Source organism: Microcaecilia unicolor, chromosome 5, assembly GCF_901765095.1.
Source record: "Microcaecilia unicolor chromosome 5, aMicUni1.1, whole genome shotgun sequence".
Lineage (NCBI taxonomy): Eukaryota > Metazoa > Chordata > Amphibia > Gymnophiona > Siphonopidae > Microcaecilia > Microcaecilia unicolor.
This window is the reverse complement of record NC_044035.1, coordinates 244,328,165-244,346,467: the sequence shown is the minus strand read 5'-3', so window position 1 is coordinate 244,346,467 and position 18,303 is coordinate 244,328,165.

Genomic DNA, 18,303 nt, shown 5'->3' with positions numbered 1-18,303 from the left:
CTCAAGCTCAGATTTTTTCACTGGCCCCTCTCAAGGTAGGATTAATTAATGTTCATTCTTTATGAACCAAAATCTTGTGACTCATGGATCTTATTGGTGCCTTTAACTTGAATCTTTGAAACCTGACTACAGTCTGGCAATGAGGTTGCCTATCCATCTGATTTTTCATTTGTGCACTGTCCCTGGGTTGCATGACAATGAGGAAGGGTTGTGTTCTTTTTTTCCTTCTGCTTTTCATTGTGGCCTTTGTACATTCGTTCATTATGGTTCTCAGAGGTTCTGTTATGATGTCTCCAGCCTCAAACTTCTTCCTAATTGCTCCTTTATCTTTTATTGGTTTACCATTTGCTTCCTCCATCTTCCGTTTCCGTAGATGAGCTGGTTTCTCTCATCTATAATATTTCCATTTCTCATCTGAACCTTCTTATTTTAGGAGGTTTTAATCTCTGTGCCAATCTCTTGCCTAGATCTTGTGCTTCTGAATTCTTCTTGATGGTTAGCAGCCTATGATTTTCTCAGTGGGCTATCCATCTAATGCATTCTGTGAGTCACACATCAAGATTAATTTTTGACTTGACTCTCTCCTCAGTTGTCTCTGTTAGTTTCAGTGCACTTCTGACCCCTGGACTGATCACTTTCTTATTACATTTATATCATCTATTGCTTCTAAACTGATTTTGCTTGATCTTTTTATAATCTGGATCTAGAGTCTCTTTCAAAAGACATCTCTCTTAGGTTAGACAATTTTTCAGTGCTCTCACTTGTTTCCCAAGTATCTATTTGGAATCCCCCATCTTGTGACCAACATCTAGAATAGAGCCCTCTAAAAAGGATCCTTGGTATCATCCCAGCCTCAGGCTTTTGAAATGACATTGTCAGCATACAGACAGTGCCTGGTGGAAATTTCATTCACCTGTAGTGATGGCCCTTTATAAGGAACGCCTTGTTAATTTCAATAAAGAAGTTAGCTTAGCAAAATCTGCTCACTTTTCCACTCAACCGCAGAGAGCTCCCTTAAGGAAGTCCTAAGGTGCTACATAACATTCTTAGCTCAGTTGCATCTTTATCAGGATTTGAGAACTGCTCAGACATTAGTTTAAGTACCCCTGAGCTTGCTCAATTCCTATATGACAAGATTCATGCTCTGCGGGCAACTCTTTCCACTTGCAGGCCTCTTCTCTCTCCTCTGCAACTGATTACATTACTCCAATTCTTTTGGACTTGGATGATAAAGACTCTGCACCACTTTTCTTTGCTACTTGAAATAGTTTTCCTACATTTTATTTATTTATTAAAATGTAATATTCTACTCAAACTAACTAGCAGACCTGAATGGTGTACATATAAAATCAGAACAAGAGTAAGAAAGGAAATCCATTTTTATACAAGAAAGATGGTCCTAATTCATAAAATAACTGTAAGATTCAAACAAATATGCTAAAAAAACATAAGAGGGAAAGGCATAAATTGGAAGGAGGGAGGGGGAAGGGAAAGGGAAGATAAAAGAGAAAAAGTCAGTGATAGCCTCATGAGTGCAACTCTCCTCAGAAGGTTGTGTTATAGGCTTGTTGGTATAACCAGGTTTTCAATGCAATTTTAATTTTTTTAAAAAGATAGTTCAGCCCTAACAGACAGAGAGGCGTATTTTCAAAGAACTTAGACTTATAAAGTTCCATAAATTACTATGGAACTGTGTAACTCTAAGCACTTTGAAAATGAGCCCCAGAAGGGTGGTAACAGTAAAGAAGAAAGCACGGTGATGAGTAAATTCAAGTTGGGCAGATTTAGGGCCTGGAAGTACCAGGCGAAAATCATTGATGGAATGAAGCAAGCATACAGGAGAATAGGGAAAGGTCAAAGATGCCAGATAGTTGGGAGTTACAGCTCTAAAGGCTCTAATCTGCTTATGCCAGAAAAGTTTCTTTCCTAATTAAGGCCTACTTCTCATTTTGATCCATTTCTAGCCTTCCTGGTTAAACAAAATTAGGACCAAATCTGCTTTATTTCCTTTTCGCTATGATTCAAGCTAGTTTCACATCAGATGTGGTCCCTTTACCTTGAAAATGTACTGTTATTTTTCCTTTCCTGAAAAAAAAAAATAATCTGGATTCTGGATCACTTTCTAGCTATCACCCCATTCCACATCTCTCTTTTGTAGAGAAATTAGCAGAAAACCTGTGTTATATCATTTAAGCCTTTGACTACAAAAATAACTGGTTTTACATGCCAGAAAATCAGGTTTTCGGAAGGGCCATAGCACAAAGTCTCATGTATTTATTGTGATAAAGCAGTGTACAGTTGACAGTGTTACAAGAAATTATTTATTTTGGGGAAAATAGCTCTAGAGCAACTCGCCACTGTTTATAATTTAAGAGCAGGTGCTGTATTTATAAGTTTTAGGATATTAATTTCTCCACCAATCACCAAAGGTGATAATTGCAATAAATTAAATATATTAAGTATATATATACTCAGAACACAAAGAGACCATATTTTTAGCTTCAAAAAGATTGATTTAATATACAATTGCACACGAGAGGTAGGTTTTAAGAGATCTTTACAGGTAATCTGTGCATAAAATAGAACAAAGTAGCAGGTAGGTTAACTTACAAGTCCTTGTTACAAGCATGCTGTGGTCCAGCTGATTGATGAGCACATGTTTCAGGAGCAAGGCATCAGCAGACCCCCAAAGAGAGCAGCAGGTCCCAAGAGGAGGCAGGTTTCAAGAGAGGCAGGTCCCAAGAGAATCTGAGTTGTTTGCAGTGAAGAGAATCTGAGTCTTGGGAAACAGCTTGTCCTTTTATATCTTGCAAGTTGCAGGAGGATATGCCATGTGGATCTTTGTCCTGGTTTCCACACGACCCTTGAGCATTTGCAAAGCATTGTGGTATCTTGGTCTCATGTCTGCACACGACCCCTGAGTCTTGGTCTCATGTCTTATGACATCACGAGACTTACAGTCTGGATTTTTTTTTTATGTCCTGTTCAGTCTCTGGGGCAGATACACATTACAAGTCCTTCCTTTCTGCACATGTCTGGAAGCTGATGGGAGGGGCAGGTATACCTTTGACAAGCAAATGTCCTGTTTATGCTTCCTCTGAGTTCTTTGTTTTATTCAGGTGCCCACCTTAGTCCATCTTTTGTTAGGTGGGAGGGCAGAGGAAGCTGTTTTGTGTTTGTTAAGTGTTTGTAATTAACTATCCCTGCTCTCAGAAGTTCCCAGAAAAAGGAATGGAGAGAGAGGGGCTTGAAATGAAACTATTCTCTCTGCTGTAGTGTCAAATATATATTTTTAAAAGATACACAAATATATTGGTGTATATATAATCCAGCAAATATGCTACATATTTCAGTAATAAACTGATACCATTACAACAGCAATATCTAGTGTAGTGGTTCTCAACCAGTGTGCCGAGACATACTGGTGTATTACCAATAATTTGACAGACAGCATGCCTGTGCTTTTCTTAACAACCATGTGGCTGCAAATTGGGGGGAGTTGAGAACCAGAAATGTGAGTACTTGAAATCTCCATAACTTGTCCCTACTTTTGTCACTAGCCTCAAATGAAAATGTTGCAGCTCCTCCCTCTCTTCCACCATAGCATCACCACCATTGCATCTGTATTTCCCTTACATCATTGTTAGCAACAATTAAATACTTATATAGGGTTTTTTTTTCCTTTGTTCAGCTGAAAACTGTAGTGTTGTAAAGTAACTAAGTAAATATAACTAGTAACAGTACTTAAGTAAAAGTTCTGTTACTTGTAAAGATACCATTAGTTACTGTTACTTTTACTGAAGTAATAATTTCACCAATTTTTACTACTTTTACTCAATTATATCTGATGCTTGCAGTTAAAAGTAAAAGCAGATGGAAGATGTAAATGACAATTCCTCAGTAAACCAAATAAAATAGCAAAACTGGGAATAAGATTTTGCTATTGCAAACCTCGTCACGCAAATAGTGAATCATCTCATCTTAAATTTTGTTGTTCAGTGAATATAGCCCATAAGAACAGTGCAGTTGCCTGTGATTGTTGAACTGGTTACTGGTTTCTAGCCAAACAGAAATGATGAGTTTGGTCACTTTGAAGCAGAATTGAAGCTGAAGCTGGTTAGCAGTTTTTGGTGAGCAGACATGTGTCTCTATCACAACAGACTGCTGGTCATCCCATGGAAAAGTTTACATTGAGGTTACTGTCCACTGGATTGCTAGAGTCTTTAGGGAGGAAGTCTGCTTGACTGGCCTTAAAACTGAAGGGTTCCCACACATTTGACCTTCTTCTTGCATCTGTTCTCGAAGATATTCAGAGTTTGCCGTCAGACGACAAATTGTTAGAACAACAAAAGGCAATGATTCCAACTTTGTGAAAGCTTTCTTTATAATTGGACAGCATGACGATGATAACAAAGATAAAGATGAAGATGTAAGTGATGAATTAGACAGCACTACTTCTAATACAGATGATAATGACAATAATGATGATAAAGTACTATACGGAAGTCAAGCGTTTCAGATATAGATTCCCTCGATCAATACCTGCAGACCAAGTCCGAAGACATCAGTAATAATGTAACATCAGTAATAATGTACTCTGGCCTCATTTGAATGAACTTTTTATCAGACTGAACAATTCACTTTCTGCTAGTGCAGTTATTACATCTTTTTAGCTATGCTAGATTAATAACTCGCAAGCACACTCATTTTTTTAAAAATTAGTTTTACTAAAAGTAAAGTGGATTGAATTGTGGAGCAGTAAAGTTATTGAGATAAAAATGTTGACAATAGTTGCATTCATTGTAGTTGTGGTACTTTTACTTAAAAATATATTAGGCAATAACTTTTTCACTTAAGTCAAATTTTTAATGTGTTTTTCACTGTACTTTTAGTTTTACTTAAGTTTTAAAATATACATTTAATTTTTAGGTTTACTTAAGTACTTTGAACAACACTGCATACATGTGACCATTGTCTGTCAGGTGTGTCACAACAGAAGAAAAATTGTGAAACACTGATCTAATGATATTCAACTGGCAATAGACTCAGGATTAACCGTTATGTTGATAACACTTGATCTCTGTTCAGCATTTGATCTGGTTGATCACACTGCTTATTTGCAGTCTGCATGAGATTGAAATCAGGGGATCTGTTCTAAAATGTTTCTCATCTTCTTTGGAGAAATGTAGTTTCCAAGTTTGCTCTGATGATGTGGTTTCAGAGGATTTGCGTTATGCCTGTGGTATCCCACAAGGCACTTGGCTTCAACTTTTAAAAAAAAATGATTTTATAACTCCTCCCTGATTCAGTCTGTGGGCTGCTGTCCATAACCCTACATGGATGATGTCAAATTCTGCACACTTATGATACCATGACTTAAGATTTCTCAGTTCTGAACTGCTATGTGTGGATCTGCTCATCACCCAATTCTGTACCATCATGTCTAATTTTCATAGCATGCAACTAAAGGGGACAAGGCCATGAAAGGGGCATGGGCGAGTCAGCGGTGTTCCCAGGATGTAGGCACGATGTTATAGAATTATGTCATTTATGTGCCTAATTTCCATTAGTTGGGCACCAGTATTTACCCCAGGTTTTGGCAGGTGTAAATTCTACACCCAAAGTTAGGCATAAGATTTGTGCTAAGCTAGTATTCTATAGAGAGTGTTCTGCACTGATCGCTCTTTACAGAATGCTAGTTTAGTGCGGATCTTCCTGGCACCCAACATTGGGCACCATTTACTAAATTTGACCCTTAGGGCCTTGTTTACTAAGGCACACTAACATTTATAGCATAAGCTATAGCATAAGCTAGAGATACCCATGGGTGTCTGTAGTGTTAGCGCAAGCTAATTTTTAGTGTATGCTAAAAACATAAGCATGTCTATAGCATGGCTTAGTAAACTGGGCCCTTAGGAGATCTTTTACTAAAGCTTAGCTCGAGTTATCTGCAGCAGGGCCCATTTTATTCCTATGGGCACTGCTGCAGATAACTCAAGCTAAGATTAAGGAACGTATCGCTTTCAAAATCTGCACGACAGTTCACAAAATTATCTATGGCAAAGCACCGGGGTACATGACAGACCTCATCAACCTGCCAATCAGAAACACCATAAAATCAGCACGATCATACCTAAACCTCCACTACCCAAGCATCAAAGGATTCAAATACAAATCCACTTATGCATCTAGCTTTACCTGGCCGTGTTTTTCTTACGACCAAGGCACAAAAAGGTGCCCAAAATGACCAGATGACCACCAGCGACCCCTCCAAAACCCACCAGAAACCCACTGTACCCACATCTAGGTGCTCCCCTTCACCCGTAAGGGCTATGGTAGTGGTGTACAGTTGTGGGTAGTGGGTTTTAGGGGGGGTTGGGGAGCTCAGCACACAAGATAAGGGAGCTATGTACCTGGAAGAAATTTATGAAGTCCACTGCAGTGCCCCCTAGGGTGCCCAGTTGGTGTCCTGGTATGTCAGGGGGACCAGTGCACTACAAATGCTGGCTCCTCCCATGACCAAATGGCTTGCATTTGGTCATTTTTTAGATGGAAATTTCAGGATTTGGGTGTCCCTGAGCGTATTATCAAAACGAAAGATGGACGTCCATCTTGTTTTGAAAATACGGGTTTCCCCGCCCCTGGATGGGGACGTTTTGCGAGGATGTCCTCATCAAAACTTGGACATCCCTTTTGATTATGCCCTTCTATGACTATTAGTGCAGCCCTGAACAGCCTTCCTGTGTGGCACGAGTGGGTTGTTCTTCTGTTTAGCTATGACTACTAGCTCTGGCCTGAGTGTCAAGTGGGTGGTTCTTCTGCTTAGCTGTGTCTACTAGTTCAGCCTTGAGCTGCCTCTCTGTGTGGCATGAGTGGCCTGCTTTCTGGTTTGCTGGGACTACTAGCTCAGCCCTGAACTACCTCTCTGTGTGATTCCTGTTTGAGTTAGTTATTCCAATTCATCTATATAGCTGTGGTTCTAAGCATAGCCCTGAGCTGTATCCCAGTGTGGTTTCCCCTTCAGTGTCTTTGTGCTTGTGGGTAGGGTCTTTGGACCTCCTGTTTGTGGCTCTGTTTTGTGCAGCTTGTGTGCACTGCTTGGGTAGTCTCTACTCAGGGAATTCTGTTCTGTTTCTTTTCCCTTCCCTCTGGTATGTGTGGGTTCCAGTTCGGCCTTGAGGCCCATATAAGTGTCCTTCCTTTGTTCCTGGTTCCTGCTTTTGTCAAGTTCCGTTCCTGGTTTTTGCTTTAGCCAGGTTCTGTTTCTTCCCTGCCTTGAGTGTGCCCTGTCTATTGCTATGTCTTGTGTCTTGTCTGGATTCAGTGTCTGGCTCGCCTCTGCTTTGTACCTTCTCAGAGGACTTGTCTGCTGCAGTCCAAGGGCTCACCACCCTGTAGCCGTAACATTTAATTATTAACTTGTCAAAGGGGAGGGATAGCCAGGGCCTCATAATTAACTGAGGAATAGATGTAAGGCTGAAGGGTCACGTGGAGGGACATTTTAATGGCATCTAAGTCTGACTTTGGACGTTTTGCTCAAAATGTCCAGAATCCAAGTGGCGATTATAGTGATTTTTGAAACAGCAAAAAGTCTTTTTTTTTTTTTTTTATGGCCACTTGCTTGATGTTTTTGTGCTCTGTCTGTTTATCTTTTTGGTCCATTAAAAAAAAAAAAGTCTAAGTGAGAAACACACACAATCAAGCCATTGGGATGTAGGAGGAGGCAACATTCTTAGAAGACTGGCCACACAGACATCCCAGCAGAGCAGTGAAGCACCCTTGGGGGCACTGCAGTGGACCTCACCTAAAAGCTCCCAGGTACACATCTCACCATTACCCCTTTATACTGTATGATGAGCCCTCCAAAACCCACCAGAAAGTTACTGTACCCAATTATACACCACTACAATAGCCCATATGTCTGCAGGTGTCACCTATATGTGGGTAGAATAGGTTTTTGATGGGTTTTGCAGGGCTGACACTTTCCATCACAAGTGTAACAATTAGAGTGGGATATGGGCTTGGGTCCCCTTCTCCACAGTGACTGGGGGAGTAAGGGAGATCATTAATTTATTCCTCCAGTGGTCATCTGGCTATTTAGGGCACTTTTTATCACTTAGTCGTTATTAAAACAAGTCTAGCTCAAAACATCTTAGTTTTAGTCCTGGACATTTTGGTTTTGTTCTATTACAGCAGAAAAACATCTAAGAATTAGGAGCACCCTAATTTGGCCCTGACATGCCCCTTTGTGATTTAGACACACTGCAGATGAACTGTATAAATAAACGTCTGCAAAATAGGTTTCAAAAATAGTCATTTGAACATTTTGGTAAGCAAAACGTCCAAATGCTGCTTTATGCCACTTTTAAAATGTTTTCCTCTTTCAAAAATGAGCCCCCTAGTGTTCCAGTTACAGTAATCCTGTGGAGCTCATGCTTCTGCTCTGATTTCAGTGGATTGGGTTATTGTGATCAAGCCCCAAGCAATCTGATAAATCCTGCCTACAAGAAATTTGATGGTGTTTTTCATTTCTAAATGGCTGAGTCACTAAATTATGCTAAATATTGTCTGCTATAATGTGCATCTGCATGTGTTAATGAATGATTTTAACATGGCATACATTATGAAGATGCATCAGTAAAATCCATTATCGCAATAGCACATTTTAGTAAATCAGTTCCTTGGTTTTCTTTCCAACTATTGAGTCTTTGGAAGGAACAGACAAATCGTAGGAAGGCTTCTCAAGGGACTTATGAAACAAAAAAGCAGAAAGAGCCCTGGTGTATAGTAGAAAAAGTAAGCAGAATTATCTGGAAAAGAACAGGCAAGAGCTTAGGCAAATACCAGGTAGCAGGTAGCAGGTAGCAGGCAGCAAAAGCTCACTCACTACTACCTGCCCACTGAGGAAACTTTGCCAAGCCTCCATAGGTTGTAGGATGTCATTTTTAGCTTATTAAGTAGACTGTTGTAGTTTTGGCTAGAAGCTTTCTTAGGGGTCCTTTTACTAAGGTGCCCTGAAAACTGGCTTGCGGTAGTGTAGGTGCGGATTTTGGGTGCGCACCAATCCATTTTTCAGCACGCCTGTAAAAAAGGCCTTTCTTAAATTTTTGCCGAAAATGGACGTGCGGCAAAATAAAAATTGCCCTGCGTCCATTTTGGGTCTCACGTGGTAACCGGGCAGTAATGGCCTATGCGTGTCAGATGTCACATGGCGTACATCCGATACGTGTGTCCGAAAATAAAAATTATTTTTTTGGCCGCACATATTGGACACACGCCAAAAATGAAATTATCGCAAGAGCCACATGGTAGCCAGGTGATAACTCCATTTTTGTGCACGTTGGGCAGCGTAGATGCTTACTCGGCTTAGTAAAAGGAACCCTTAGTGTGTTCTTCTGTATTTTTGTATCACTACTAGGGATTTATTTACCAAGCTGTATTAACTGTTAACATAGCAGTGTGTGCTAACAGATAGCACAAGGTGTGGCCTAGTGGTTAGATCACTGCTCTTGACATCCAGAGATGCCTGGTTCAAATCCCACTGCTGCTCCTTGAGATCTTGGGCAAGTCACTTAACCCTCCATTGCCTCAGGTATTAATTCATAGGAAGATTGAGCAGATGGAGAATTTTAATAGTAGATTGAACTTATATTTATTGAATTTTCCTAGACCCCCTGGGATACTACCTTTGGATCTCTTTAAGAGATATCTGTTAACGACTCTCCATTATACCTCTGATGCAGAGGTTCTTAATCCAGACGTCGAGACACACCATACCAGTCAGGTTTTCAGGACACACAGAATAAATATGAATGAGATAGATTTGCATACACCTTTATCTCATGCATATTCATTGTGTATGTCTTGAAAAGCAGGCTAGCTTGGAGTGTCCCGAGGACTGGGTTGAGAACCCTTGTTCTAATGCAATTCCTCCTTTAAATATTATTTATTATTTATTGGGGGGTAGTGGGACTAGTTTCTTGCTGGGGTGGAAGGGGCAAGGAGGGGGCTGGGAGGAGGGGACAAGGGAGGAGAAGGCTCAGGGTACCAGATTTTAACAAAATGTTATGCAGGTGCCTCTCCGGCCCACTTATATCACTCTGAATATCAAGCTCTTAGAGAGGATAGTTAGTGATACTATCCAGTTAAGTGCTGCTGGATATTCCTGGATAGCCCTGCATAGGTGATTTAATGGGGTAGGAGTCTCTCCTGCCTGGTTAAATCACCTTGAATATCAACCCCTTATTTGCCATCATTAAAAAAAATCTGAAGTTCCAGTCCATTAAAATTCAGCCTTTTTGTCTGATAGTTCTTTTGTGGGTGAAAAAGTTAGGAAGTGCTTAGGAAACATTTGTAGAGTTTGTAGTCTGCCACTTCATTATAGACAGAATAGTACAGCTGGAGGCACAATCTGGCTCAAACATTAGGTAGTCTTTAGGGTGGCAGCAAGAGCAGCTGCAGACAAAGCAACACAACAGGGTCTGACAGTAACACTAACTCAAAGACCAGTCAGTCTGTGCTTTTACTAGCAGGGTGGATGGGCAATTGACAACTAGCCAATTTCCCCAGGTAAATGACTTTTTGAGATCTCCCTCATTATGCAAGTAATACTAAATAAAGTTTAATATTTAAAAGTATATTATTTTATTATGAGTTTCTACAGGATAGTTCTGAGAGGGGTGGTGATCTCTTTTCTGGGCACTCTTTATTTCATTCACACACAAAAATAGGCAGCAGTCTCGGTATTTCAACTTCAACTTGCTTTATTAACAGTAACGACAACAGTTTATAAACTTGTCAACTTGGTCTGTACATTTCAGGGTTTTTTTCAGGTGGTCAGCACAGCATCAAACATAAATTCCAAAATGATATCAGTACATTCAAAACAAATCATAGATCCGTTATGTCCCAGTCCTCGTATGTCCCAGTCCTCGTTGCCTTAGTGACCTCCCTGAAAATCCTCTCTCCTTCTGCCTACCTAAGGTTTCAGTTTTTTTAAGATGCCAAATATGCAGGCCAATGAAGTGCCTACGCCCACTTAAAGTACATGTGCTGCTTCAAAAAGATGCTACTGTGACCTAAAAGCTTTATTATTTTAGCAATGTTTTAGATAATTTTAATCGTGTTTAATGGATGCAGAGACACTTTTCGTGTGTGTGTGTGTGTGGGGGGGGGGGGGGGGGTCACATATAGATTACAAAATTCCTTAATTTGCACATGTATTAGCAGAAAGTATGTTTAATGTTCACACCAGCTCTCAAGCTGGTGTAAGTGCTGCGGCCTACATATATGCACATTCATGTGGCCTACACTAGCATTTTATCAGAGATGCCAAGTTACCCAGTTCCAGGCTGGGACAGTCCTAGATTTCTGATCACCCCATCCTAGTGCTTTATGGGACTTGCATCACCCAATTCAATGGGCAGGATCAGGCAGTATAAATCCCATACTGCTTTGGGATGTAAGTTCAAAACCAAGACTGCCAAAATGTCTCCAGTCTAGAAATGGGTAACTTGGAATTTCTGGCATTTTATAAGGCCAAGTAGGCCCATGCTTGAATTTGTAAACTTAGGATATGAAAACATGTGTTACCTAGGTACAAATTTATAAAATTACCTTTTTAGTGGACCACCTTTTGTATTTGATTGAATGGTTTTTATTACTTGAATTTGATTTAGAGGGACATACAAGTTGTAAGAGTTATCGTTTCATTGAAATAGCTAGATACATTTGTGAGTAGCTTTGGAGAGCTATTCAACAGTGTATTATGTGAATTCAAGGACGTTTCACTTACAACTTGTTTCTCAACCTTTAATTTAGTGCTTTGAAAAAGTAAGTTTTCTTTCTATTTTATTTTATGTATTCAAAAGTATTTATAAGCCACTGCATTCACCATTCTGGGCAGGTGCCAACTTTGCATACATAATCATGCACAATCTTCCGTCATCTGTCTCTTTCTGTTACAGATTAGTTTTATGTGTTTATTTTTCTAGATAACGCAAACTAATGAACTGGAACTTAAGGCATCTGTCTTTTTCTCTATGTCTCCATAAAACAGATAATAGAAAACTTCCTTTTGCCATATGAGGTTGCATTGTACAAGCCTTCCTGGGTTCTTCCTTTTGTGCATTCTATTTTCTGAATGCAAAGCTGACCTTGAGTTTGTAATTCTGCTTCTGGAATATACTAAACCATCTAATGCGTGTGTGTGTGTGTGTATGTGTTGTGTGTGCAATGGGAGCAGACACTGAAGAGAGTAAGCAGATGTTTGGGGCATAAGCTGGAGGTCTTTAGCAGGAAGGAACTGGTAAATGAGCTATCCACCTTCACTATATATCCTCTAAAAGTTCTTCATGAAGGAAAATTTGAGAATGTCTGTTTATCAGCTGAAGGAGTAGAGAGGTTCATTTGTTTGAAATGACATGAGAAATGCAGTCTTTTGACCTTGAGAGAGTTGGAGGCTAAGGGATAGCTGTGGCATGAGAAGGGGGAGGTCCTTGATAAAGATCCTTCGAACGAAACCCTGCGCATGTAGGATATGAATCATTTCCCTAAGCCACCATTAATAAAGCTAAGTAAAGGGTGTTTTATGAAGATTATAAAGTTATACATTTTTGTACTTTTAACTATATTGAAAAGAGACTATTATGTGCTTACGACTAATGACAATGACGGCATGTAAAGCTTAGGGCTATGAAATGTTTTGAGCCTGGAGTGACGCTGCTGAGGTCTGGTTGAGAATTAGAAGACCTTGTGATGATATTATCCCAGAGATATTTGTTGAATTATGGGAAATGCAGTGACATTTGCCAATGTTGTTTTGTAGTGGTTTCTGCCCAAAATGACAGACAACTCCTGAAGTTTTGTATTTTTTCTCCTGTGTCTTGTTAGCAGTGTGCACTTTTTCAGAAGAGCATGCCCTTTATAGAATAGCATTTGGCACGGATCTGGTACCTGACTTTTGAGCACCATATGTATGCCTGTTTAAAAGCAGGTGTAAATGCCATAGCCCAACTTAGCCGCGCTTCAGGCAAATTCTGTAAATCCGCACGCAACTTTTGTGGAACAGCTCTGATATGCCCTTAGCCACACCCCATTTTCAGGTACACACGATTGAAGTTAAGTGCCATGATTTATAGAATAGCATGCAGCGAGATGTGCGTGCAAATATTCAAGACTGCCAATTAACATCAATAATTGGTTGTTAGCACCAAGTTATTGATGTTTCTGAGCTCATTACTCATTTTTTTTGCACGTGAAACTCTGATATGTGCACAAAGTTGGGCACGGATATTTGAGTGCAATATATAGAATCTAGGAGAAAGAGCGTGTTCTATTTGTGAACAGTGTACCCATCTTTCCAAAAGAGGGAGCACTTTTTTGGGAAGAGTGCACATTCTTCGGAAACAGTGCATGCTCTTTGCGAACAATGTGCACTCCTTGGAAAAAACGTGCGCTCTATTGAGAGAGAATGCCATCTTTTGGAAGAGGACACAATGTTTCTGAAAGAATGTGTACTGGGATGTTCAGGGTATATCGAGGGCACTTCGGGGGGGGGGGGGGGAGAAAAATAATGTTGTTTGTGTAGTTGATTGCAAACAGCATTATTATTGTGCCACAGAAGTGGCTAACTTGTGATACATAGCTACCATAGACAGTGTTCTCTCTAAACTGAGCGGGTGTCATCCAACTGCATTGCTGCCAGTAGGAGGTAGTGTTTCTATATTATGTTTTTAGTTGCTAGGAGGAGGCAGCTTCCCTGGAGTCCTACAGAGCTTGCCTGTCCCTCAATATTGAAAATGTGATAGTGAAACAGCGCCACCCACTGATAGGACTATATGTGGAGGACTCCCACTCAGCTTAAGAGGGAACAGTGGCCACAGGTGAGTCACTTCTCTGGTAAATTAAGGTGCAATAAGAGCTTTGAAGGAGTAAACAAACATGTGGACAAAGAGGAGCCGGTTGATATTGTGTATCTGGATTTTCAAAAGGCGTTTGACAAGGTACCTCATGAAAGGCTACAGAGGAAATTGGAGGGTCATGGGATAGGAGGAAATGTCCTATTGTGGATTAAAAACTGGTTGAAGGATAGGAAACAGAGAGTGGGGTTAAATGGGCAGTATTCACAATGGAGAAGGGTAGTTAGTGGGGTTCCTCAGGGGTCTGTGCTAGGACCGCTGCTTTTTAATATATTTATAAATGATTTAGAGATGGGAGTAACTAGCGAGGTAATTAAATTTGCTGATGACACAAAGTTATTCAAAGTCGTTAACTCGCGACAGGATTGTGAAACATTACAAGAGGACCTTACGAGACTGGGAGACTGGGCGGCTAAATGGCAGTTGATGTTTAATGTGAGCAAGTGCAAGGTGATGCATGTGGGAAAAAAGAACCCGAATTATAGCTACGTCATGCAAGGTTCCAAGTTAGGAGTTACGGACCAAGAAAGGGATCTGGGTGTCGTCGTCGATAACACACTGAAACCTTCTGCTCAGTGTGCTGCTGCGGCTAGGAAAGCGAATAGAATGTTGGGTATTATTAGGAAAGGTATGGAAAACAGGTGTGAGGATGTTATAATGCCGTTGTATCGCTCCATGGTGCGACCGCACCTTGAGTATTGTGTTCAATTCTGGTCGCCGCATCTCAAGAAAGATATAGTAGAATTGGAAAAGGTGCAGCAAAGGGCGACTAAAATGATAGCAGGGATGGGACGACTTCCCTATGAAGAAAGACTAAGGAGGCTAGGGCTTTTCAGCTTGGAGAAGAGATGGCTGAGGGGAGACATGATAGAGGTATATAAAATAATGAGTGGAGTAGAACAGGTGGATGTGAAGCGTCTGTTCACGCTTTCCAAAAATACTAGGACTAGAGGACATGCGATTAAACTACAGTGTAGTAAATTTAAAACAAATTGTAGAAAATTTTTCTTCACCCAACGTGTAATTAAACTCTGGAATTCATTGCCGGAAAATGTGGTGAAGGCGGTTAGCTTAGCAGAGTTTAAAAAGGGGTTGGACGGTTTCCTAAAGGACAAGTCCATAAACCGCTACTAAACGGACTTGGAAAAATCCAAAATCCCAGGAATAACATATATAGAATGTTTGTACGTTTGGGAAGCTTGCCAGGTGCCCTTGGCCTGGATTGGCCGCTGTTGTGGACAAGATGCTGGGCTCGATGGACCCTTGGTCTTTTCCCAGTATGGCATTACTTATGTACTTATGATTTTTATCACATCTTAATAACCACCCCACTAAATTGCTTAAAGTGTACTTAAAACACAAATGTATACTAACAAATGGCCATCCCTGCTACAGACTTGTATAGCATAATCAGATACAGTATGAGTTTTCTGTCAATGTGTTGCCAATATGCCTCAGTCCTGTTCAGGAGAAGAATACCTGGAAGGTAAAAGGATAATTCAGTTTCAATACACATTCCATCATTGATTCCTCTGCTAAGCATACCAGAAAAGGTGTCCATCAGTGCAAGTTATATTGGTAAGTTTAGTTAACAAGGGAACCTGTTCCAGTTCAGATTCTAGTGAACTGCCAACTCATTATGCACTTAGTAAGCTACCAAACTGCATTCAGATGGTAATAATTTGTAGTCACTACTGACCTCAGCCAGTGCCTTTAAATATAGTTTAATGCTTTGGTTTCAATCATGGTTCTCACATGAGTGTTTTTGAAACTTGAATTCATTTCTGAAGTTATAAAAATGGTAGATGGAGCCTTAAGGTAATGAATAGTCAAAAAAAGCACAAATTCCTTTGGAGGTACTTGAAGTAAGGTTATTAATAATTTAATCCACATCTGGGTTAGTGCAAAGCCATAAAGACTTTATTACTTTGCAAACAAATACAGAGCTACCATTCCAGGAGGGAAGCTTGTTGGCCGGTCCTGGATTTCTGCTAACCTCGTCGGTACATTATGGAACCTGCAGCACTGATTTCAATGGATAGAATCATGGACTATAAATACTACACTGCTTTGGGATGTAAGTTTAAAACCAGGACCAGCCAAAAAGCCTCCCTCCTAGAATGGGTAACTTGGCAGCTCTGCAAATAGAATGCTGTTTTACAGTTCATGAACAATGAGTTTTCTAGTTCAATGTAACACAATCCGGGCAGCCCACAAAGCAAGCCAATGATCAAAGTTCCCCAAGCGCTGTGATCTGAGATCTTAGCTTCTGCATTCTCTAGTTGAAAAAGCAGTTCCCTCTTGTGATTTAGAGGGCTGACATATCGAGATGCATTGCATAGCAACTGCACCTCTACAAGAGGTTCACCACAATCTTTCAGATTAAGTGACTGTAAAGTCACAAAATATTATGAATGCTACCTTTCAAAATTCTTATTTTAAATTTCTGGCTTTTCTGTGAACTTTCTAGGACAGCATATTAATCTAACAAGGCTCTCTAGGCTATTTTTATCACTCACATACATTTCCAAAGTATACCGGAGACTCACATATATTAGAAAACCTTCAGTTGTTGAAATTGTCCCGAGTCCTGTTCTTCTACAGATTGTTTTCTCGCCTTTTGAGATCTTCTGAAAAATCTAGGATTAATCCTAGGCTCATGACTCCATTTTCCATTGATGTACTTTCAGAAATTTTTGTTTGCTAATTTTCTCCCCCAGACTGGGGGTCCAGGCCAATGAGTCTATGGTCATGGCCTGTGCCTCATCCCATTGTCATCAGTGTTTCCTCAGTAAGAGGTAGGCATATGTAGTGTTAAGGATGGTCTAGATGTTACTGGTGAAATGCATGCTACTAACCTTTGCCTTGACCAGCAGTGCCTGCTGCTAGGTATGGCACTGATTATTTAGGCTGGGGATCATTTGTTCCGGAGTGCATTTGGTAAATGGGTGTAAGAGATCTAATGCACAGGGCTGTGTTTAAGATTTTGGCAAGACCAGAGAGCAGATCCAAAAGACCGGGGGTGGGAGGAGTTTGGGGGCTAGTACAATAGATTCCAAAGATGGCTATAGCTTGGATTGGATTTATTGTTTTGATATACCGCTCAATACTGAATGAGCAACGTACAATAAAATTAAGTGTACAACAAAACAAAACTCTCTCATGCAATGGCAAAAAATAGTAATTTCAACAATAGACTAGAGATTCTGTGGGGTGCATCTGTTTTAAAGGGAATTAAGGGAAAAGCCTCTGAATTTAACCAAACCTCCAACCCAAGTAGTCATTTAGTAATAACAAGGGTTGAGAAAGCTTCTGCTGGGAATTATATCATCATAGGCAAAAACCCTTTTAGTTCCAAAATGAATGAAAAGATGCTAAAAGCTGAACAGAATCAGCTCATTCTGTTCAGCTTTTAGCATCTTTTCATTCATTTTGGAACTAAAGGGGTTTTTGCCTATGATGATATAATTCCCAGCAGAAGCTTTCTCAACCCTTGTTATTACTAAATGACTACTTGTGTTGGAGGTTGGGTTAAATTCAGAGGCTTTTCCCTTAATTCCCTTTAAAACAGATGCACCCCACAGAATCTCTAGTCTATTGTTGAAATTACTATTTTTTGCCATTACATGAGAGTTTTGTTTTGTTGTACATTAATATATAAAACCCTTTCACCCTCAAGTTGTGACATACAACAAAATTAAGTACATGCATCTTACGTCATACAATACAAAAATCAGCCACAGACTAAATAATTAAAATGATCTAAAATATAGCTGAAATAATAGTCTGTAGCATCCTTTTGAAGCAGCACATGTACTTTAAGTGGGAGTAGGCTTTTCATTGGCCTGGATATTTGGCATCTTTAAAAAACAAATTAGAGCCTTAGGCAGTTGTCTTTGTTGCCTATGCCTACATCTGGATCTGGCAGTGACCACTTAATTACCACAGTCACCACCTTCAGTGCTGCCTGCCTCTTGCTCTATACAATCTCCTCCATGGTGACTTGCTTATACGTGCATCGGGGCTGCTTACCTGTCATGTCACTGGGGAAACAGACTTGGCCAATAGACTTCTTTTTTAGATCTTATTTGCTACTACTACTTGTTGTGTAGGGTGAAGTCTCCACCTTTGTATCATTGCACTCCCCTGACACAGCTCGAGTTGACGGTGTTTCTGCATATGATACGGCAAGCCACTGTTTGAAACAGTGGTGTAGCCACGGGTGGGCCTGGGTGGGCTGGGGCCCACCCACTTAGGGCTCAGGCCCACCCAACAGTAGCACACATTTAGCGGTAGCTGGTGGGGATCCCAAGCTCTGCCAGCTGAATACTTCCCCCTGATGGTAACAAAAACTCTTCTGTCCATGATACTGGCACCTGCACAT